Raw genomic sequence first — 25,263 nt, 5'->3', positions numbered from 1 at the left:
TATATAGTTGCTTTTCTCTTATCAAAAATTTGTAAAAGTTCTTTGAATATTATAGATTTTAAAACTTGGCAGATAAAGTTGTATGTATTTATTGTGTATAATATGATGTTTTGAGGTATACGTATATCTCAATATATCATATCGAGATATATATATACACACATTGTGGAATGGCTAAATATAGCTAATTAACATATGCATTACCTCATGAAGTTATCATTTTTATGGTGAGAACACTTAAAACCTCTCAGCATTTTTCAAGACTATAATATATTGTTATTAACTATAGTCACCATGTTGTACAGTGGATCCTTACACTTACTCTTCCTATTTAACTGAAGTTTTGCATCCTTTGGCCAACGTCTTTCCAACCCTTGCCTCCCACCCATCTGCCCCCCACTGCCCCAGCCCTGGTAACCACCATTCTACTCTCTACATCTATGAGATCAACTTTTTTAGATTCTACATATAATGAGGTCATTTGGTATTTGTCTTTCTGTGCCTGGCTTATTTCGCTTAATATAATGTGCTCATAATGTGCTCTAGGTTCATCCATGTTGTTGCAAATGACAATATTTTTCTCTATTTTTAAGTCTGAATGGTATTCTACTGTGAACATATACGATATTTTCTTTATCCATTCATCTGTTGATGGATACTTAGATTGATTCTGCTTCTTAACTATTATGCATAATGCTATAATAAATATGGGAGTGCAGATATGGCTTTGATATACTGAAGACATTCCCTTTGGGCATATACCCAGTAGTGGGATTGCTGAATCATTCGGTAATTGTGTGATTACTCCATACTGTTTTCCATAGCGGCTGTACTAACATACCTTCCCACCAAGAGTGTGCAAAGGTTCTCTTTACTCCCCATCCTTGCTAACACTTTTAATCTTTTGTCATTTTCATAACAGCCATTCTAACAGATATGAGATGATATCTCATTGCGGTTTTAATTTCCATTTTCTGATGATTATAGTGATGCTGAGCATTTTTTCTGTAGTTTTTTTTTTTTTTTTTTTTTTTTTTTTTTTGGTCAGTGAATTGCTAAATCTTACCCCATCAATAATTTCTCCTTTGATTTTACTTTTGTAATTTTCTGCTACAAAATTAAAAAATAATTGTATGAAATAAAATTTTTCTTCCTATACATATTCTGAATTTCCTATCTTACTTCAAAAAGTCTTCCCACCTCCTATTTTCTAAAATTTTCTTCTAAAAATTTCTATTTTTTATTTTATTATTTTTAACATTTAGTGTTTTTTACATCTGGAATTTTTTTATATAAAAGTGGAAGGCTCAACTGCATCTCTTTTTATATAAAGAACCAATTGTTTGAACATCACATGTTAAATAATCTTTTCTCCAATAAATTAAATTACATTAGCATCAATTTTAAAAATTCTTTTCTCTAATCCACTAATCTATTTATTTGTTGCCAGGCCTGAGACATATTGCTTTGATTATAATAGCTGTATAGTCCATTTTAACATTTGGCAAGTTTGATGCTCCCCACTCATTAATATTATTTATAATACTGACCTGGTTTTCCTTTTTTTTTTCAGTCCAAATAGGATTTAATCAGAAGAAAGATATATGGATTACATTTTAAAAATACTGATCAAAATAAAGATGCTCTAACCATATAAATGGCAGGTGAAATAGACTTTAAAGTAAAAAATGTTTATCACACAATATATCAGAAAAATGTAACAAACCTGAACCAACAACCATCAGCAACATAGCTGCAAAATATTAGCTCGAACCATATGAAATTGCCAAGAGTTGACCACTTTTTGACCACAAAAGCAAAAATTTCTATAAAGAAAAGGTCAATAAAATTATGGTAAATTGAATTTTTAAAAAAATTATTACACTTGGAGTTCTGTGATACATGTGCAGAACGTTCAGGTTTGTTACAGTATAGGTATAAACATGCTATGGTGGTTTGCTGCACCCATCAACCCGTCATCTACATTAGGTATTTCTCGTAATGCTATCCCTCCCCTAGCTCCCCACCCCCTGACAGGCCCTGGTGTGTGATGTTCCCCTCCCTGTGTCCATATGTTCTCATTGTTCAACTCCCACTTATGAGTGTGGTGTGTGGTTTGATGTTCCTATGTTAGTTTGCTGAGAATGATGGTTTCCAGCTGCATCCATGTTCCTACAAAGGACATGAACTCATCATTTTTTATGGCTGCATAGTATTCCATGGTGTATATGTGCCACATTTTCTTTATCCAGTCTATCATTGATGGACATTTGGGTTGGTTCCAAGTCTTTGCTATTGTGAATAGTGCTGCAATAAACATACATGTGCATGTGTCTTTAGAGTAGAATGGTTTATAATCCTTTGGGTATATACCTACTAATGGGATTGCTGGGTCAAATGGTATTTCTAGTTCTAGATCCTTGAGGAATCACCACACTGTCTTCCACAATGGTTGAACTAATTTACACTCCCACCAACAGTGTAAAAGCATTCCTATTTCTCCACATCCTCCCCAGCATCTGTTGTTTCCCGACTTTTTAATGATCACCATTCTAACTGGCATGAGATGGTATCTATTTGTGGTTTTGATTTGCCTTTCTCTAATGACCAGTGATGATGAGCTTTTTTTCATATGTTTGTTGGCCGCACAAATGTCTTCCTGTGAGAAGTGTCTGTTCATATCCTTCACCCACTTTTTGATGGGATTTTTTTTTGTGTTCTTGTAAATTTGTTTAAGTTCCTTGTAGATTCTGGATATTAGCCCTTTGTCAGATGGAAAGATTACAAAAATTTTCTCCCATTCTGTAGGTTGCCTGTTCATGCTGATGATAATTTCTTTTACTGTGCAGGAGCTCTTTAGTTTAATTAGATCGCATTTGTCAATTTTGCCTTTTGTTGCCATTGCTTTTGATGTTTTAGTCATTAAGTCTTTGTCCGTGCTTGTGTCCTAAATGGTATTGCCTTGGTTTTCTTCTAGGGTTTTTATGGTTTTGGTTCTTACATTTAAGTTTTTAATCTTGAGTTAATTCTTGTATAAGGTGTAAGGAAGGGATCCAGTTTCAGTTTTCTGCATATGGTTAGCCAGTTTTCCCAACACCATTTATTAAATAGGGAATCCTTTCACCATTGCTTGTTTTTGTCAGATTTGCCAAAGATCAGATGGTTGTAATGTGTGGCATTATTTCTGAGGCCTCTGTTCTGTTCCATTGGTCTATATATCTGTTTTGGTACCAGTACTATGCTGTTTTTGTTACTGTAGTCTTGTAGTATAGTTTGAAGTTAGGTAGCATCATCCCTCCAGCTTTCTTTTTGCTTAGGATTTTCTTGGCTATATGGGCTCTTTTTTGGTTCTATGTGAAATTTGGTTCTTTTTGGTTCCATATGAAATTTAAAGTAGTTTTTTCTAATTCTGTGAAGAAAGTCAATGGTAGCTTGATGGGGATAACATTGAATCTATTAATTACTTTGGGTAGTATGGCCATTTTCACGATATTGATTCTTCCTATCCAAGAGCATGGAATGTTTTTCCATTTCCTTGTGTCTTCTCTTATTTCCTTGAACAGTGGTTTATAGTTCTCCTTGAAGAGGTCCTTCACTTCCCTTGTAAGTTGTATTCCTACGTATTTTATTCTCTTTGTAGCAATTGTGAATGGAAGTTCACTCATGATTTAGCTCTCTGTTTGTTTGTTTTGTTAATCTTTTCAAAAAAACAGCTCCTAGGTTCACTGATTTTTTTGAAGTTTTTTTGTGTCTGTATCTTCTTCAGTTCTGCTCTGATCTTAGTTATTTCTTATCTTCGGCTAGCTTTTGAATTTGTTTCCTCTTGCTTCTCTAGTTCTTCTCATTGTGATGTTAGAGTGTCAATTTGAGATCTTTCCTACTTTCTCTTGTGGGCATTTAGTGCTATAAATTTCCCTCTAAACACTGCTTTAGCTGTGTCCCAGAGATTCTGGTATATTGTGTCTTTGTTCTTATTGGTTTCAAATAAATTATTTATTTCTGCCTTAATTTTGTTGTTTACCCAGTAGTCATTCAGGAGAAGGTTGTTTAGTTTCCACATAGTTGTGTGGTTTTGGGTGAGTTTCTTAATCCTGAGTTCTAATTTGATTGCAGTGTGGTCTGACAGACGGTTTGTTATGATTTCTGGTTTTTTTGCATTTGCTGAGGAGTGTTTTACTTCCAATTATGTGGTCAGTTTTAGAATAAGTGTGATGTGGTGCTAAGAAGAATGTATATTCTGTTGATTTGGAGTGGAGAGTTCTGTAGATGTCTATTAGGTCTGCTTGGTCCAGAGGTGAGTACAAGACCTGAATATCCTTGTTAATTTTCTGTCTCATTGATCTGTCTAATATTGACAGTGGGGTGTTAAAGTCTCCCACTATTATTGTGTGGGAGTCTAAGTCTCTTTGTACGTCTCTAAGAAATTGCTTTATGAATCTGGGTGCTGCTATATTGGGTGCATATATATTTAGGATAGTTAGCTCTTCTTGTTGCATTGATTCCTTTACCATTATGTAATCCCCTTCTTTGTCTTTCTTGATCTTTGTTGGTTTAAAGTCTATTTTATCGGAGACTAGGATTGCAACCCCTGCTTTTTTTTTTTGCTTTCCATTTGCTTGGTAAATCTTCCTCCATTCCTTTATTTTGAGCCTATGTGTGTCTTTGCATGTGATACGGGTCTCTTGAATACAGCACACCAATGGGTCTTGACTCTATCCAGTTTGCCAGTCTGTGTCTTTTAATTGGGGCATTTAATCCGTTTACATTTAAGATTAATATTGTTATGTGTGAATTTGATCCTGCCATTATGATGCTAGCTGGTTATTTTGCCCGTTAGTTGGTGCAGTTTCTTCATAGTGTTGATAGTCTTTACAATTTGGTATGTTTTTGCAGTGGCTGGTACCGGTTTTACCTTTCCATATTTAGTGCTTCTTTTAGGAGTTCTTGTAAGGCAGGCCTGGTGGTGACAAAATCTCTCAGCATTTGCTTGTCTGTAAAGGATCTTATTTCTCTTTCACTTATGAAGCTTAGTTTGGCTGGATATGAAATTCTGGGTTAAAAATTCTCTTCTTTAAGAATGTTGAATATTGACTCCCACTCTCTTCTGGCTTGCAAGGTTTCTGCAGAGAGATCTGCTGTTAGTCTGATGGATTTCCTTTTGTGGGTAACACGACCTTTCTCTCTGGCTGCACTTAACATTTTTTCCTTCATTTCAACCTTGGTGAATCTGATGATTATGTGTCTTGGGGTTGCTCTTCTCGAGGAGTATCTTTGTGATGTTCTCTGTATTTCCTGAATTTGAATGTTGGCCTGTCTTGGGTTGGGGAAATTCTCCTGGATGATATCCTGAAGAGTGTTTTCCAGCTTGGTTCCATTCTCTCTGTCACTTTCAGGTACATCAATCAAATGTAGGTTTGGTCTTTTCACATAGTCCCATATTTCTTGGAGGCTTTGTTCATTCCTTTTCACTCTTTTTTCTCTAACCTTGTCTTCATGCTTTATTTCATTAAGTTGATCTTCAATCTCTGATATCCTTTCTTCTGATTAATTGATTCAGTTATTGATACTTGTGTATGCTTCATAAAGTTCTTGTGCTGTGTTTTTCAGTTCCATCATTTCAGGTCATTTATGTTCTTCTCTAAACTTGTTATTGTAGTTAGCAATTCCTCTATCCTTTTTTCAAGGTTCTTAGCTTCCTTGCCTTGGGTTAGAACATGCTTCTTCAGCTCAGAGGAGTTTGTTATTACCCACCTTCTGAAGCCTACTTCTGTCAACTCATCAAACTTATTCTCCATCCAGTTTTGTTCCCTTGCTGGCGAGGAGTTGTCATCCTTTGGAGGAGAAGAGGTGTTCTGGTTTTTGGAATTGTCAGCCTTTTTACACTGGTTTTTCCTCATCTTTGTGGATTTATCTACCTTTGGTCTTTGATGTTGGTGACCTTTGGATGGGGTTTCTGTGTGTATGTCCTTTTTGTTGATGTTAATGCTATTCCTTTCTGTTTGTTAGTTTTTCTTCTAACAGTCAGGCCCCTCTACTGCAGGTCTGCTGGAGTTTGCTGGAGGTCTACTCCAGACCCCGTTTGCCTGGGTATCACTAACGGAGACTGCAAAACAGCAAAGATTGCTGCCTATTCCTTCCCCTGGAAGCTTTGTCCCAGAAGGGCACCTGCCAGATGCCAGCCAGAGCTCTCCAGTATGAGGTGTCTGTCCACCCCTGCTGGAAGGTGTCTCCCAGTCAGGAGGCATGGGAGTCTGGGACCCACTTGAGCAGGTAGTCTGTCCCTTAGCAGAGCTCAAATGTTGTGCTGGGGGATCCATTGCTCTCTTCAGAGCCAGCAGGCAGGAATGTTTAAATCTGGTGAAGTTGTGCTCACAGCTGTCCCTTCCCCCAGGTGCCCTGTCCCAGGGAGATGGGAGTTTTATCTATAAGCCCCTGACTGGGACTGCTGCCTTTCTTTTGAGATGCCCTTCCCAGTGAGCAGGAATCTAGAGAGACAGTCTGGCTACAGTGGTTTTGCTGAGTTCGAACTTCCTGGTGGCTTTGTTTACACCGTGAGGGGAAAACTGCCTACTCAAGCCTCAGTAATGGTGGATGCCCCTCCCCCGACAAAGCTTGAGTGTCCCAGGTCAAGTTCAGACTGCTGTGCTGGCAACAAGAATTTCACGCTCATGTATCTCAGCTTGCTGAGCTCTGTGGGGGTGGGATCCACTGAGCTAGACCATTTGGCTCCCTGGCTTCAGCCCCCTTTCCTGGGGAGTGAATGGTTCTCTCTCGCTGGCATTCCAGGAGCCACTGGGGTATGAAAAACAAAAAATCCTGCAGCTAGCTCAGTGTCTGACCAAATGCCTGCCCAGTTTTTGCTTGAAACCCAAGACCTTGGAGGTGTAGGCACCCAAGGGAATCTCCTGGTCTGCACCCAAGGGAATCTCCTGGTTTGTGGGTTGCAAAGACCATGGGAAAAGAGTAGTATCTGGGCCAGAGTGCACTGTTCCTTAGGGCACAGTCCCTCACGGGCTTCCCTTGGTTAGGGGAGGGAGTTCCCTGACTCCTTGGGCTTCCTGGGTAAGGCAATGCCCCACCCTGCTTCGGCTCGCCCTCCGTGGGCTGCACCCACTGTCTAACCAGTCCCAGTGAGATGAGCTGAGTACCTCAGTTGGAAATGCAGAAATCACCTGTCTTCTGCATTGATCTCACTGGGAGCTGCAGACTGGAGCTGTTCCTATTTGGTCATCTTGCCCCTTGGTCTGGTTTTCAACCTTCAGTCTTCCATATTTATTTTAAATTAATTTTCTTCAGCTTTATTAAAAAAGACTATAAACAAGTAAGAGTAAAGCACAGTTGGTTTATGGTTGTAATGAAGTTATAGGTATGTCCTAATGATTTGACAGTTTTGCAATAGTATCTTGTAATCCAAGTACATGATATATTTCTACATTATTTAGATCTTGTGTTAGGTTTTTCCATAGGATTAATTTTCTTCATATTGGCTTTCTTGCTATGTTTCTTTTTAGTGTAAAGCTAATCCAGCAAAAGGAATAAAACTGGAAGGAAAAAATGTCTTAAACCATTATTATTGGTTGACCCTGGTGGTAGGGTTATGAATGAAACATCTTTGCTTCTTCTACTTTTTTATATTTTCCAAATTTTCCATATTAATCATGTATGATTTTTATAATAATAAGAAATTAAATTTAAGAATTAGATAATTGAATTGGATAACTGATTGAATTAATAAAATTTAAGAATGAGAATAGGAATAACTGTGTTTTGAAAAATCATATACACAAGAGTTTTAGATGGAATTCAATACTAAATTTATATGTTATACTAAATTAGTAATTCTCAAGGAGCAAAGGTGCTGGGGAGTGTGGAGGAGCTCTTTGTTGGTGTTGCACATACAATTTAAGACAACATTTTCCTTATTCCTCACCATTTTAACCATATCACCTAGCCAGCATCTAGTAGCACTCAATAGACATCTGATGAATGAATGAATAAGTGAACGAAAACATTGTGACAAAATGGTATAACGCTTTGTATTTGAAAAATATACGAAAGTCTATTCAAAATATAAAATGGGAAAATAAAATTCAATTAAAAATCTTGTTTGGTGAGAATATACAAAAGATATACCTTCTTGTCTATGAATTAGTAATAAGAAATTGTCTTGAGGAAGTCAACCACATCTGGAAGGTTCTCTCTGGAGAAGGAACATAAGTGAAAAACACTGCACTAAATTATAACCAAGAGTCACAACTTACCATTTTAATGCTTCAGCACAGGCACAGAGACTAACATTTACTAAGCAAATAAGAAGTCTTGGCAAGTTAATTAAATAATGAATTATTTTTGGTGACCAAGGAGTTGGGCTTCTCATTTTGAAACCACGCATGAGATTTTTCCCTTTCCGCCTTTTACTAAAATATTATATTAGTGTGAAAAATTATACAAGGACTGAGATAAAAAGAAATCACATCTGTCCTTGACAATGGGCTGAATGTAGAGGTGAAGGAGTGGTTTTACTATCTAAATGACTGAAAAATAGGTTATGGTGCCCCAGAAAATCCTTGTTGTTTGCTGACAATTAGTGATGTCTGTTTAAATCATGCAGTTTTATTAGGCCTTAAAAATATCTTTTAGTTAGTTTCAATTTCAACAAGGGAAAAGGAGAGCAGGGCAGAGTGGAATGCTGCTCAGAGTCCGGTTGGAAACCTTCAACTTTGTTCTCCCTGTTTTCAGATGAGTGCCCATTTGTGGCTGTACCTTTTCTCTTTCTCCTCTTACCATTACACTCCCCTCTTCTCTCTTATCTTAGCTGTTCTTTTCTTCCTCCACTTCTTAGGGAGTGGGAGAAACACCCTAAATCAGTTGGAGGTGAGGAAAGAAGAAAAGCACCCCAATCTTGGTAGTTCCTCATTCTTCCCTTCATCACGTCCCTTTCATCAAGCTCTGCCTTCATCTGCAATCTAGATACAATCCAATTTATGGTATCCATTCAACCAAAAAAATACTGAGCTTTTACTATGTCAAAGTAGTGTTCTGGATGCTCAGCTCCATCAGTAAACAACCTAGACCAACATCTTGCCATTGTTTACATCTTGCCGTGTAGAGTTTACACCTTGTGGTCTAGAATTTACATCTTGTGGTGGAGGCAGGCAGATGATTAACAATAAACTTAAGTAGGTCTAGGTGTCAAAAGGTGGTAAATGCTACAGGAAAGAGCAAAGGTCGAGCCAGGCAAGGCAGATTGGCTGTGTGGGTGTGGAGGAAGGGTGCAAGAGTACTGTCAAGATAAGCCTTCCTGAGAACATTTGAGCCAGGACATGAAGGACATGAGGAAGTGAGACAGTCGCTATCCAGGGAAGGAATTTCCAGGCAGAAGAAAGAGCCAGTGCTAAGCCTTAAGGTGGGAGCATTTCTGAGAGAATGGAGAATCACTGGAGTCCATTGTGCTTGGAGCCCAGCAAGGGAGAAAAGATTGGAGGACTCAGGAGGTGCTGGGGCAGGTAAACTGCTTTTTGACTGGGGAGTTCAAAGGGTAATGCTTCAGATGAATGCAACTGAAAACTTTCTCAGAATTGTTTTCATACTATCTCTACAATTCACTTTCATGTGAAAACTTAATTGGCGAGCAGATTAATATGGTGATCTTCCCTTAGATCACTAGGAAAATTTTGTTTTATGAACTTTTCTTCCCTTTTCATTAACCAGTAGAGAAAAGAGTTGTAAAGGAGCCACAGAAAATTATAGTAGATTTCTCCCTACTACTGAGCTACTGAGATAGGAAGATGTTCACGTTAGCAACTGAGTATATTTATGTATTTTCCTTTAAGGTTTGAAAGGGCAGGAATATTTGACTTAGGATACTAGTCTGTTTAGAAACATGATTCAACTAGCTACATGACTAAACTAGCAGCTTTCAGACAGAATGCAAGGTCAAAACTTAGTGCTTGATAATAATAAAGAAAGGGCAGAGTATTACGAAATTTTATGATCTGGGTAATCTATTGGCTCTTTTTTTTTTTTTGTCAGTGTAAGGTTACAAGGTGATAAATTAAGTTGCTAATTTTCTATATCTACCATTTACTTTTCCCTTATCATGTGTCTGGCAATATGCTGAGTTTTCTACCTCTAGCATTTTATTCAAACTGTGCAATCTGCCTGCTGAAACAAGTATCATGAACTTCATTTCCTAAGGTAAGAAAATTGAGGCCCAAAGAGGTTAAATAAGTTTAGGATCATCTGCATAGCCAGTAAGTACTATACTTTAATATTCCCTCTTTTGCCTTCATGCTTTGCTGTCACTCTATGTTTAAATGAGCAAAGGACTTATGTTTAAACAGGTATATAGCAAGTAGTATTTTCTAAATGAATTCCACAAGATGCTCCATTGCAAAAGTTCAAATAAGTTTAGAAAAATGCTGCAAATTTTGTGCTTCTTAAGAGATTTACAGTGCAGATTAGCACATTAAAGCCTTTGGGAAGTTTGTATTAGAAAAACCTTTATTAACTTATTTACCCCAATTTTTTCCAAGCTTTTTGATCATGCAACCCTTTAAAAAACAACTAGTATGATTGCTTTTATAGTATTCTTTGGGATACACTTGGAGAAGTGTTACATGAAAAGATATAATTGGATAAATTTAAATATAGGAAGAATTCTTTAATAAGTTTTTGGAATAAAACACCAATTTTGTTTTTAGGCTGTTTAACATACATTTGAGCCAAGACATGAAGGACGTGAGGACATAATTTACTTTTGTCCTTGTAAGGACATAATGAACTTTTAGCGGTTTGCATTCTTTGCTTTCTTTTGAATTTCATGTTACTTTATAAAGGTAATTATTTAATCAATGAAACCATTTATTAAGTGTCAGACACTATGGTAGGTGCTGGTAATATAAAGAGAACATGTAAACATCAATGCAACATATCTCCTAGTATGGGCTTACAGTATAGTGAGAGACACAAACAAATAATTTATAGGATTGAAATAAGTCTTACATTTGCCACGTCATTAAAGTACTATGGAAACAAAGGCACAAGAATTTAACTCTGTCCAACGAAGTCTTTCAGGAGGAGGTGATATTGGAGCTGAATTTTAAAGGATTCATAGATGTTTATTTGAAGGACTAATGCAACATGTTGGAGGTGAGTCTTCAGGAAAGAGGCAACAAGAACCATTTGGGTAACAAGATAGGACTTGGCAAGTTTGGGGCATTGTAAGTGGTTCATTATGGCTAGAATCCAGGGCTCTCTGGAGAGACTGGGAGTACACAGATCACTCAAGGGTTTGGAATGACCTGTCAGGCTACCAAGACAGAAATAACAAAAATCAGATGTGGGTTTAGAAAGAGCATTTTGGCTGTGATACAGAACATGATGGATAATTGATGGAGCGAGATTCCTGGGGAGATAGAAGAGGATAGGGCCTTGTAAGTACATCTGCTGGTATTTTAAAATTAGAAAAAGAAATTTTTGGTAGCAAAAGCAGAACAGACCCTCCAACTCTTTGCAAATCATGGGACTAGAATGTTTGGAAAGGAAGATGCTAAAGATTTTCATTCATCTGTTTATCACCTATGTTGAGTGTCCTCTTGAGCCTAGGCAGTGTGCCCAAAGCTGGGAGAATAAGATACTGTAAGAGATGCTGGGAAGATCCCCACCTCTCCTTTCCAGAAATTCAGTGTATCAGACAAATTGATTTACAGTTGCAACCATGGGCTTTTGGCATAGCCATTCAACAAGATTTCATTCTTTTTCAAAAACAATTCATTCGTCCACCAAATATTTGTTAAACAAATGTACATTGCATTGTAGTGGTTCCTCAGGGAGCTGGATGTACCTGCCAATTTGTTTCATTTTATTTGAAGCAAGTCCACAGACAAGTAAACTAGTCAAGTGATACCAGGCAAAGTGTGATTTGCTTTCCAACAGATGGTGACAGATTAATTTCCTAAGAGATTGATCTGCCCCAGAGGTACTGGGAAAGTCTTGTTACGGAGGCAGATTATAGTCAGGACCTTGGAACATTGTTGGGAATAATTGAGGTCAGGAAGGGTATACCTAGGTGGATGGAGACAGCCCCTGAGAGCGGGATCAGTCCTTTTGGAGTGAGCACGGAGTATTCAGGTGCCTGGGAGGAGAGAAGGCTTGTGCTTCAGCACTGATTGTGTGCACCGATGGGGGAACATACCTGCCTGCTCAGAAGCTTTGGCTTCTCTCTGTAGGTGAGAGACAGTCATTAGAAGTCCTTGAACAAGGAAGAAACATGGTGAAAGCAAGGATTTCATTAAGAAGTCCCTCATGGAAGAAGAGAATTAGATTGGAAAGAGCCTGGCTTAGGGAGGGAGCAGTGACAATCAGAAAAAGGTAGATAGGGGCAAAGATAGTGGAAGAAGAGGAAAAACTGCCCAAAGCTTTGTTCTTGTGTGGGAAAACTGGTGCTGCTGGCATGAAAGAGGAAGCAAGAACATGTGCACCGACATGGCTGAGAGTCTCCAAAACCACTGTCTTTCCTTAAAACAGTAATGATCACAAGTGGCTTACAGCTTTGCATATAGCCACTGGGGCAAAATCCTATTTAAAGCTAATTCATTTTCTGAGCCAGTGCATGATAATGTGATGTAAAGGAGTTTTGGGAGGCAGATGATCAGAACTTGTAAGCTAACTAAATGTCATAATATTTATTAGAAGCCTTTCTCTACTTCCAGAAAACACGTATAAATGTGGCTGTAATGTAGGCTACAGGTCATCGTACTGAAGTAGAAACAATGTATAATACCTGAAAGGTTAGAGAGGTTCAGGGTTTATAAAGAACTTCATTATTCATCTGAAAGATATTGTTTTGTTTTCAATGTACATAAAAGCAACATATCATATGTTTTGATCTACGTATTTGGAAGGGGATAATGGTGTGGTGGGCATTGAGCATATGGAATTCTTTAATTAGAGAGATGCCCTTTGCATTACTATAAAATGTAACCAGAAGCTCCTGTTTAGACTTCTAAAATCTACTTCTTTGAAAACACTACTAAAATGACCACAAAGACCTGTCCTCACAAGTGGGAGCTATTAATCAATAGTGTGTACACATGGACATAGATGGTGGAATAATAAACACTGGAGACTCTGAGGGGTGAGAAGGGAAGAGGGAGGTGAGGGATGACAAATTAGTTGATGGGTACAATGTACATTATTCCTGTGATTAATTTCGCTCTGCTTCCTCTTCGGAAACTGAGAGGAAATTTAGTTTCCTCAGTTGCCACTCCTCCAAACTCCTGCGTGGGTGGTACAAGCCTTGCTGTCGTCTTGAGGCAGGAGGGGTCAGGGAATTTCCCCCATTGAACCTGATAGCCTTCATTTCATTTCTGTCTTCTCAGGGAGACATTTACCCCTCTCCACTAAACGGTAAAAGACTTGGAAACTAGGACGGTATCAATGGATCTAATGGCTCCTTCACCACTCTACTATATATCCATGTAACAAAACAGCGCTTGTGGCTGGGTTACCGTGGCTCACACCTATAATCCCAGCAATTTGGGAGGCCGAGGTAGACGGATCACCTGAGGTTAGGAGTTCGAGACCAGCCTGGCCAAGATAGTGAAACCCCGTCTCTAATAAATATACAAAAATTAGCCGGGCGTGGTGGTGCATTCCTGTAATTCCAGCTACTCGGGAGGCTGAGGCAGGAGAATTGCTTGAATCTGGGAGGCAGAGGTTGCAGTGAGCCGAGATTGTGCCACTGCACTCCAGCCTGGGTGACAGAGCAAGACTGCATCTGGGGAAAACCAACCAAAAAACAAAAAAAAAACAGCCCTGGTACCCCCTAAATCTATACAATTTTCTAAAAAATAAAATGACAGTAAAGGAATGAAAAAGGCATAGGCACAAAGCAGATGGGATAGGAGACAAAAGCAAGCTGGAGTAACACTGGAATTCTAGAAAGTGGAAGGCTTAGCAGAGCAGTTCCGGTGGAACCCACGCCTGTGGAGCAAGGGCATGAGCAGCGAGCCCATCTAACGACGGGTCTCCAGATAGGCTTGGGATCTAGAAGCGACAGATGCCTCTAAAGGCTGGGGGTAGGCTGGGGCTGAAAGCAGAATTGGTGTAAAGTCTTTAAAAGGAGCAACTAGATCCACAAATACCTTCCTAGTTTCTAATTCCTCTACTATTTAGGAGAGAGGGGTAAATGGCTCCCTGAAAACAGAGAAATGAAGTGAAGGCTATCATGTTTAGTTGGGACAAACCCTAGCCACTCCTTCCTCCAGACTGACAGGAAAGTTCATACAACCCATGAAGGAGTTTGGAGGGGTTGGAGGGGTGTTATCTGAGGAAACTAGTAAGTCCAAGAGAAAGGACCTTCAGAAACTGGCATTTAAAGGATTAGGTCCCCACCTGATTACCCTAGAGATACACACACAGAAATGTGATTGGACAGTCAAGGATCACTGTATGATGCTTGTAACTTGAACAATAGACACCCAAACAGTCACACACCCAAACAATCACACACACACACACACACACACACACGCACACACACTCTTACTTCACTTCTGCTTCTGCTGGAGGAATTTACAAGATGAAGAACCTCTTGTATCTCTTTTGGGCCACTGTCTGTGAAACGAATGGTTGCATGTGCTCTTGGCTAAGCCAACTCCATCCTGAAGACAGATTTTTGTGAGGTGGGGAAAATCTGCCCAGCATTAGTAGTGTTAGTGGTTGTCCTGGGTCCATCCTGGTCTGTATTCCTGCTTTTTTATTTTCAGATTTAAATCCAGAGTTATTACAGATGGTAACATCCAATGCCAATTTATGGATCTTTTTCATAATTCACCTGCTAGGAATCTCAGGTAACCTATAAAATATGCTTTTATTTGGTCATTTTAAGAGTTAAGTTTCTGCATTTCAGGTATTTTATCCTGTATTGTCAGCACATTAAATTAGGGAACACATTCGTTGACATTCTATGTATTTTCCTTTGTATTTCAAAGTCAGAGTCAAGTATTTAAAAAGATAAGATCTTTCATTTTGTGTGTGATCCCATGGAAGCCTTTCTACTATACATTTGTTAACATTCTCCCACCTCTGGCCTCTGATTAAGGAATTGCAGAGTATTCTCTATGACAACTCATTAAACCCATTATTCCTCCCACAGTGGTTGATCTACTTTTAGTGATATTTGTTGATTGGAGCTTAGCTTTTGTGTTTGCCAAACATCATTGATGTGTTTTGAGGTCATGTGGTTGTGGGGGGTGGAGGGTGGTTGTAAATGTAATAGTGTCCCTCTAGTATTGTAATACTTCAAGGACATAGGATTTATTTTTAAAAATCTTAAATCTTTTTGTTTGTTTTTCTAGGAAATCTTAAGTCTATGTTCTTTGATTTGAGCCTATAGAGTTTCTTGGTAAAGTCTCCAATTATTGGTTTTCTGAGTAAATTCTTGAGAATTGGTGAGGCTCCCAGGATCATTGTTTGTCACCCTGTTCTAATTAATAGGAAAAAAGCATATAAATCTTAGATGTCTTAGATCTGGGACTATTGCATCTACTTGGCTTGAGCCAAAGTGTCATCTAATTTTTAATCCAGTAATTGCAGCAACATATTGCTTCCAAAACAAATCACATTTGTAAATGCATATTGAGGATTTCCCACATGAAAGGCATTACCAGAGAGTGAAACAGAAATATAAGGTCTGAATTTTGTCCTCTTGGAGGGAACATTCTACTGGGAGAGATGAATTGAGAAAGGTTAAATAACAAATATTTACAGACGATCAACATAGGCGCTTGCAAATATTATTAAGATTAATCGCATGTGAAAAATTGCTATTGAGTTCAAGGCAAAAGAAGTGAATTTAAACTGAGTTGCACAGGAAGAACTCATAAAAAGGTGAGCTTGTGCTGGATGAGTGGATTTGGGCAGATAAAGAAAGACTGGAGCAAAAATAAAGAGGTGGAAAACCACAGGGGTGTTTGATGAATGGAGGGCAAGGAAATCAGCTGTATGGTGGGGGGGTACCTTCAACTTAAAACCTCTGTACCAGTTAGGGTGCTTGAGTGGTAAGGAGCTGAAACCAATTCTGGCTCACTTAGGCAGAGAAAGAACATACAATCCATGACTACAATATATCCTGCCATCTATTTAATCCCCCTTTAACTTTTCTTTATTTTTTATAGTTTGTGTAGTTTTCTATGCAGAGGACTTGCAAATCTTTGGTTACATTTGTTCTTAAGTATTTGACACTTTTATGTTATTATTAATTTTTTTTTTTTTTTTGAGACGGAGTCTCTCTCTGTCGCCCAGGCTGGAGTGCAGTGGCGCCATCTCAGCTCACTGCAAGCTCCGCCTCTTGGGTTCACGCCATTCTCCTGCCTCAGCCTCCCGCGTCGCTGGGACTACAGGTGCCCACCACTACGCCCGGCTAATTTTTTGTGTGTGTTTTTAGTAGAGACGGGGTTTCATCATGTTAGTCAGGATGGTCTCGATCTCCTGACCTCATGATCTGACTGCCTCGGCCTCCCAAAGTGCTGGGATTACAGGCGCCAGCCACCATGCCCAGTAACTGTCGATGCTACATAGAAATACAATAGATTTTTGCATATTGTCCATGTCTCTGGCAAACTTGCTAATTTAACTTATTAATTATAATAATTTTATCTATGGATTCTTTTGGATTTTCCAAATATACAACATGCCATGTATGAGTAGTGACATTTTTATTTCTTCTTCCCAGCTCCATAACTTTATTCCTTTTTCTTGACCTATTGCATTGACTGGGATCCTTTACTACAGTGGGAGGAGAAAGTGATGGTGGGTATTCTTTTCTCGTTTCTGATCGCAGGGCAACATTCAACTTTTCACCATTATGAATGATGTTTGCTCTACAGATTTTTGTAGAACCATTTATCAGATTCAGGTAGTTAATCCTAACTTGGCTAACAGCAATTTTTGAAAAATGAAGTAATATAAAAATTAAGAAATTAACATGCTGCTAATGATATATAGTTAAGTTACGTAAATATATCAGTTTTTCTATATCTATTGAGATGATCATATGAATATTGTCCCTTATTTAATATGGTGAATTGCATTCATTAATTTTCTTTGTTTTTTTTTGAGATGGAGTCTTGCTGTGTCACCCAGACTGGAGTGCAGTGGTGCAGTCTCAGTTCACTGCAACGTTCACCTCCTGGGTCCAAGTGATTCTCCTGCCTCAGTCTCCCGAGTAGCTGGGATTACAGGTGCACACCACCATGCCCAGCTAATTTTTATATTTTTAGTAGAGGGGGTTTCCCCATGTTGGCCAGGCTGGTCTCGAACTCCTGACTTCAGGTTATCTGCCTGCCTCAGCCTCCCAAAGTGCTGGGATTATAGGTGTGAGCCACTATGCCCGGCTGGATTCATTAATTTTCAAATGCATTTTAAAATTTCTGAACTAAATCCAACTTGATTATAATATAGTATCTTTTTTAAAGGGAAAAGTAGATGAATCAGACTCAAGAAAAAGAGGAGCCAGAATAGCAACTGATATGGTTTGTCTATATCCCCACCCAAATCTCATCTTGAATTATAATCTCCATAATCCCCACCTATCTAGGGAGACATCTGGTGGGAGGTGATGGGATCATGGTGGCAGTTTCCCCCTTGCTGTTCTTGTGATAGTGAGTGAATTCTCATGAGATCTGATAGTTTTATAAGGGGCTCGTCCCCCTTCGCTACTCACTCTGTCTCTCACCTGCCACCACGTAAGATGTGCCTTGGCTACTCCTTCGCCATCCACCATAATTGTCTGAGACCTCCCCAGCCATTTGAAACTGTGAGTCAATGAAACCTCTTTTCTTTATAAATTACCCAGTCTTGGGCAGTTCTTTATAGCAGTGTGAAAACTAACTAATACAGCAGCCATGGCGGGGGAAAGCTGAGCACCTTGACTGGGTGTATCCAATGGGAGAGGAGATTTTTTTCCCACAGCCAAATCAGGACACTCTTACAGCTTTGTGTTTAAAATCTTGGGCTCTGGACTCAGGCTGCCTGGTTTGAAGTGCCAGTCCTCCCTCTTATGTGGCATGGGACCTTAGCTCTGAGTGTCCTTCTCTATAAATGAGGATGATGTTCTATTTACACAGTACGATTCTAAGGATTAAATGATCCAATACATTAAAGTGCACAGGTCAGATCGCTCTCAGCCCATAGAAGTAATGATAATTCCAGCTATTATTATTGTTATTTGTGAATATGAGAAAGAAGAAAGTTCACTCTGACATCCTGTAAATGGAAAGTTCAACTGAACATTGAAAAATGTTTAAATCTGTCTATCAGAAAGTTTTTCATCAAAAGAAAACACTGAGTAGTTTGGTGTTTTAGCTTGATCCAAAACCTTGAATAATTTTCAAAACTCATTTATGATATCTTAAATGTACAATGACTTATAACCTTTGATTTTTTTAGCAGCTTTATTGAGGTATAGTTGACATACAAGGAATCGCAGATGTTCAAAATGTACAGTTTTATAAGTTTTGATATATGTATACAATCATTAAACCACTACCACAATAACATAAGGAACATACCTGCCCCCCACCCACACATTTGATATGCCTCCTTTTAAAATTCTCTTTCCTACCTTCCACCCCTCGCTGTCTACCAAAAAGAATGTCTGATGGTGCCCTGGGCCCACTCTGCCTAGAAAACACCATAGAAAAAGACAGCAAAAGTGCTTTCCCACTCTGGAGTTCTGCTTGATTTTAATGGACATAGATTAGTGTGAACCACATAAACCAGTACTAAAATACAGGATTTGATCTAGAAGAGGTGATGCTAAAAGTGCATGTAGATAAAAACTTATTTGTTTTTCAGACACCAAAATGAAAAATTATTAGGATGCCATGACACATGAACACTTTTATATTCCACAACCACTGTGCTCTCCTTTTGGTGTTCGTTTGCAATAAATGGAATGTTTATGTCCCTTCCAAATTTGTATGTTGAAATGCTAACTCTCAAGATGATGGTATTAGGAGGTGGGGCTGTTGAGAGGTGATTAGTCCATGAGAGTGGAACCCTCAAGAAAAAGATTAGTGCCCTCAGCAAAGAGGCCTAGGAGAGCTAGTTTGCTCTTCCCAGCACGTAGGGACACAGCAAGAGGGTGCTGTCTGTGAACTAGAAAGCAGGCCCTCACCGGATACCAAATTTGCCAATGCCTTGGCCTTGGACTTCCCTGCCTCCAGAACCATGAGAAGTAAATTTCTGTTGTTTATAAGCCACCTAGTCTATAGTGTGTTTTGTTTTATCAGTCCGAATGGACTAAGGCATTATTTATTGTGAGTTCTATTCACCATGGAGCATATGTGGCCTATGTGTCCCTGGCACTGTGGCAGGAACTGAGCAGAGTACACAGGGGAATTAATAATGCTTGGGCCTATCTTTAAAACACCTAGAGTTTAGTAGTAATCAACTGGAAGTAGTAGGGTAAAGGAAAGTAAGTGACTTTTGTTGAGCCCTGCCACGTGTTAGAGACTGTGCTAAAGTGTTTACCCGCATTATCTTATTTGAACCTCACGGCAAACCTGTGCGGTGGATCCTATTCACCTATTTACAGATGGGGAAATTGAAGCTCAGAGAGGTTAAGTAACTTGCCCAAGGTTATAGAATTATCAGCAACAAAGCTGAAAGTGGCAAAGGGCTCTTTCTAGTCAGGAGGAATTAAGAGAGCGTGGGTGCAGTGGCTCACATCTGTAATCCCAGCATTTTGGGAGGCCGAGGTGGGAGGATCAGTTGAGCCCAGGAGTTTGAGATCAGCCTGGACAACATAGTGAGACCTCGTCTCTGCAGAAAAAAAGAAAAAAAAAAAAAAGAGCTTGGGATTGTTCCTCCTGTGACTCAGCATCACCTTAGTCTTGGTCTGCCTCCACTCTGAATTGTGCCCTAACCCTAGTCATTGCTTCCTTCTTGGTTTCTGCTGCAAGTCTCTGCCTCTCCCACTGGCCCAGTTCTGGGGTTCCTGTTCCTGTTATGCACATCAATCCCTGGATTTCTGAGATCCTAGAGGGTGGGCTTCTGCTTAGTCCCTGTTTGTCTTCCCAGGGCCAGGCATCCTAGTCCTTGCCCTGGCACTGGGGCTTCTCTTCCTGCTGCCTTTGACTCCCTGGGGCTGACCATCTGCTGCTCTATCCCTGCATCCTGCGAGCTTTCACATCCCCTGTCTCAAGCTCTGCTTGCCCTTTACTCTTGAGGGGAACTCCCTGCCTCCACCTGTTGGACTGGTCTTGTCCCTTCATGGGTCCTGCCCTTTCTGACCATCCTGTACCCTGGTCTGGCCTCCCATTTTCCAGAGCTGATCTGTCTCCATGTGTGTCCTGCTTCTCAGAGGGTCTTGAGTTCCAGCTTTTCCAGGTCTGGCTGGTGCCATGGCCAACACCTGTCTTATCTCTCCCATTCGAGTTCCTCACTAGCTCCTTTTTGACAGTTCTTTCTTTTTTGGGGTCTAACTTTGGCCTTGCTGCATGAATCATTAACACGTAAGTATGTGTCTTCACAATTAATTGTTTCCATTTGGTGTTCGCTGTAGTCCAGGAGGATGGAGAGGGAACAACATCTTGTATTGAATGTCTTGACATCACTAGAAATTAGACTGCTTGTGCTTCCTGGGCATGCTGAGGTCGCAAGAATAAAGAGTATCCCGGAAGACATTCTTACCAGTCTTCCCTGGTGAAACATTCATCCTAAGTTTTCCTTTTAGCTCTGAGACCACTGTTGCATAATTTTTAATATGTCATTAAACTAAATAGACATAATTTTCTCTGTCTAGCCAAACTGCTGTTAGAAGAATCTTTGCATAAAACTAATCATAAAAAAGACATTCTTCTTGCCTCTTTTCTCTGGAAAGAGTCTGTGTCACTCAAGAGTGAGGGGCACACTCATTCTTTTGTGCCTTGTTCATCTGCTCAGGGGATTATTGATTAGCAGATAGAAATGTGGGTGCAGGCTGGGCGCAGTGCCTCATGCCTGTAATCCCAGCAGTTTGGGAGGCTGAGACGGTGGATCACTTGAGGTCAGGAGTTCAAGACCAGCTTGGCCAACATATAGTGAAACCCCTGTCTCTACTAAAAACATAAAATTAGCCAGGTGCGGTGGCGCATGCCTGTAGTCCCAGCTACTTGGGAAGCTGAGGCAGGAGAATCGCTTGAACCTGGGAGGTGGAGGTTGCAGTGAGCCGAGATCGCGCCACTGTACACTAGCCTGGGTGACAGAGTAAGACTCCGTCTCTCAAGAAATAAAAACAAAAAAAAAAAAAAAAGAAAGAAAGAAAAAAGAAACTTGAGTGCAGATAAGTTTTTTGGGGGGTTTGCTTTTAATTCTTTGGAAGGACTGAGCTTGGCTGGCTGGGCACCTAGAGCAATGTGGACATGGGCAGCTGCTTGTCCCAGGGATGCCAGGGACAGAGTCACAAGAGGGATAGTTAGAAATGGTGCCAGGTTCTCACTGCCTCGTGCCAGGTCAGTTCCCAACATAAGCCTTTGTACAAGACACATATAAACCCTCAGAGAGTTTATGCTAACCCGGTGTCTTGGCTGTGGCTTACTCACGATGGAATACGGATCATATTTTATCCTGGCCACATGGAATAATAGACATGTAATCACTTTGAGATTTGAGTTGCAGGGTCTTTGGTTTCTAATAACCTTCATAATTTTCTCCCTCATCAGGGAGACAGAATAAGGTGTTTCCATTATGACTACCTTCATTTTGCAGGAATAAGATCGAGGTTAAATCTACAGTTATGTCTTGATAGACTGCGGCAGATTTCTGCATCAGTAGAAAGTGCTGTTTTCCCACTAATCAGAGAAAGAAAGTGCTAGCCATAATGATATGGGTCCACTGTGAAGTAGAAGACAAGAAACAGAGCAGGATGTGGAATTGGGAGCAATGAGAGAATGCCCAGAATTGCCCTTGGCACCCTGCACCTTAGATCACCCTCATTAACTGCCTGCTGTTTACTTTGAAAATCTGTCATTTTTTGAGAGATAAAATCTGAAAATGCAGTTTCTTCAAGTTAGAAATGGTAATTTTTATAATAGAGTTTTAGAAAGCCATGCTTCTTTTCTCTTCTAGGAGAACATTTTTATTTCAATTATAAAATTGCCACTATAAATAGCCAGTCAAGTTCAAAGGGGATGAGTCTCATCAGGCAGTTAATTTACATTATATAAAAAAGTATGAGTTATTTAACTAAACTAAAAAAGCAACCAGTATCTGTGGTCACATACTGTATGTGATCCCTTTTACTTCCATGGTAAAAAGTGATTTCATAACCTTGCCAATATAATTCCAAAGAACTAAGGACTTAGTGATTATTGCTAATTGAAGTTATTCTGTTTATGAGCAAGCAACATTATTTCTTTGATTAAAACCAGAAAGGACTTACATATCGGTAAATAGGGTTCCTTATATATGTGTGTGTGTGTGTGTGTGTGTGTGTGTGTGTGTGTGTGTGTGATTTTATGAGATCTGTCTCATTCTTCTATGCTAGTGAGTGTTGATTAGTTGGATTGCCTTTTCAGTTGACCTATTGCTTTTTAAGAGCATTTTTGGATATAGTCCCTTAACCCAGAATTAACTTCTATGATAAAAAGACTTTTTGGGTTGTCAGAGAGGCTAATAGGGGTTATACAGGCAAGGAATCTTTTTACCAGTCATCAGGTCTCATCTTGCAGACTGTGAGTACTGTGACCATGCCCCATGAAGGGTAGTACAAATCATGATATTGAAATTGAGAGAGATGGCTGCCTTTTGGACAGGAAGAGAACTAGAGGTTTTTAACTTTGTGAATCTAACCTCTCCAGCTGCATCCCCCAGGGCTGCTGTCCACATACCCTGTGCTCCAGTCCCTCTCATGGTTTCTCTCACCGCCGCCACTCTTTGTTTCTCTTGCTCCTTTATCCTGAAGTTATCAACTATGAACCTGTGAAAAGCCCAGATAACAGTAACAGGTGATGTTTATTTATGGAACATTTACTGTAGACAGTGTCATTTTCTAAGTACTTTAACCATATTGATTCCTTTAATCTTTGCAATTACACAACGAAATAGGTTCTTCTCATACTCCCATTTTACAGTTGAGGAAACTGAGGCACTAAGGAGTGAAATGACTTGTCTGGGACCACAGAGTAAATAGTTGAGCTAGTATTTGGACCCAGACTGTCTAACTCAAGAACCCGTGTTATTGGCCACCATACTCTATAGCACCTCAAACCCAGATCAAATATACACAGCACCATCACATAGTAAAATAAATCAGTGTCATGTCCATCCCCTCTGCTTAATTGTATGTTTCTTGTGATGAGGAACATAAGCCATCTCCAATGCCTGGGGCCACACATAGCAGGTGCCTTATAACTGTCATCATTGTCATCGTCATTCTTATCTTCCTCTTCCTCCTCATCATAATCTACTACATATAAGGCTAATTTGGGGGTCAGGCACACTTCACATAAATTAGATTTAATTCTCGCAACAATCTTATGAAGTTTGCATTGTCCCCAGTTTATAGGTGAAAAGAACTTGCATTTAGGAAGTGGTAAAATGGGAATTTGCGACCCTGCCATTTGGTTCCAGAATCCTTCCTCCTAACCACTGTACACTATATGCTTAATAAATTAAGAAAAAAAGAAACGAATAGGTGAGAAAAAACAATGATGTGATGAATTTTGCTGCCCCTGGTATTAGGATTTTTTTTTCTTCTTCTTGCTAGGCTCTAGAGGGCCCAGATCCTGTGGAGCTTCTCTCCGAAGGGAAGGGTCACTGTTCACCCTGATTTTCCTGGAGTCACAGATATACTTCTGCCCTCCACCAGATGCCTCTATCTTACACAAGTATTTTCCTTTACAGATTTGGTTGATTACATACTCACTTGTGATAACTGGGTTGTCCCTCCTACTCTGAAACTGTGAGAGAGTTCACTCAATTTCCAACTGCGTATGAAGCTCTTGAGTCAGATTGTTTTGCTCGTGACACCTCAGCTCACACCAGTGCAGAAATGGAGGCTTTAATTGGCTGTAGGATTGAAGGGTTGGTTTGGTGCATGGTGGTATTTTAAGAAAGGCAAAATTTTATTTAAATAATGAATACTCTCTCCCTGGGTTTTTTAGGTTAGCCAGTGGGCCCTGCCAGAGGCCTGGCTGCTTGTGAGAAAATGAGAAGGGTGATCAAGTACAAGAAGAGGCTGCCAAAGAAGTGGACACAATCTGAGTCAAGTTCCATCTTCTTTGTGGCAGCCATGATTCTGAAGGTCACCAAAGGGCATTTTTCCCTGAGTTGTTTTTGGAGCCTGTGCCACTGGCTTCAAATGCCGGGTCTTGGCCACCTCAGTTGCTATAAACTATGGTTACGAGTGCTTCAGAGCCGCTTCCCAGCATCTAGCTGACAAGGCCCCACCTGTGCCTTGCTCAGCCCCACTTCATTGCTCCTGCCCTCCATGGGGAGAGGGACTCACCACGTGGCTGACAAGATTAGGGCCTCTTGCTGCACTTTTTGGCATCTTGCTGCTCCCTGTATAAGGGTAAAACTAACCTTCTTTTTTCTTTTTATTGAGACAGTCTCACTCTGTCACCCAGGCTGGAATGCTGTGGTGCGATCTAGGCTCACTGCAGCCTCTGCCTCCAGGGTTCAATTGATTCTCCTGCCTCAGCCTCCTGAGTAGCTGGGATTACAGGCGTAATCCCAGGTTAATTTGTATATTTTAGTAGAGATGGGGTTTCATCATGTTGGCCAGGCTGGTCTTGAACTCCTGACCTCAAGGAATCTGCCTGCCTTGGCCTTCCAAAGTGCTGGGATTACTGGCATGAGACACCACCCCACCTCTAACCTTCAAAAGATAAAAAAACGTGTAAACTGAAATGAAGACTAGATACTAATGAGTCATTGGACTCATTATGACTTCCTTAAGTCATTTTGACTTAACAAAAATCTATTAAAATCAAACATTAATAAAGCAGACTATAAGTAAATAAATTATATTCTTTGGCCATTTCTTCATTAGACAAGAATGCTATCTTTCATGGCTGTGTTATTTTGGGGATGGCTGGTAGCTCACAGAACCAATCTAACATCCCCAGATTTTTTTTATAGTTCTGGATTAGGTTTCTTAGCATAATGCGTTGTTGTGGTCCTCATGGTCTGTGATTCTCTCTTGCCAACCTTGTTTCATCAATCCCCTGTTGTCCTGCAGATTTCTGAAGCATTGGAATCCTAGCAACAGAT

The 25,263-nt window shown here is 39.8% G+C and overlaps 1 protein-coding gene across 11 annotated transcripts in view; it reads left to right on the top strand.

The window, feature by feature from the left end:
* ESR1 (estrogen receptor 1) overlaps nucleotides 1–25,263 on the top strand; it is a 435,454-nt gene that overhangs the window by 54,716 nt on the left and 355,475 nt on the right. The window contains exon 1 of one of the 11 annotated variants that reach the window (XM_050786864.1): nucleotides 1,225–9,506. The exons of the other annotated variants lie outside the window; for them this stretch is intronic. The gene's annotated coding sequence lies outside the window, so the exon portion shown is untranslated. Of the gene's footprint in view, nucleotides 1–1,224; nucleotides 9,507–25,263 lie in introns of those variants that run through there. 11 annotated transcript variants of the gene reach the window in all.

The sequence above is a fragment of the Macaca thibetana genome, chromosome 4 (assembly GCF_024542745.1).
Source record: "Macaca thibetana thibetana isolate TM-01 chromosome 4, ASM2454274v1, whole genome shotgun sequence".
NCBI lineage: Eukaryota > Metazoa > Chordata > Mammalia > Primates > Cercopithecidae > Macaca > Macaca thibetana.
Note: the sequence above shows the minus strand (reverse complement) of the source record. Positions and strands in the feature narration are given on the sequence as shown.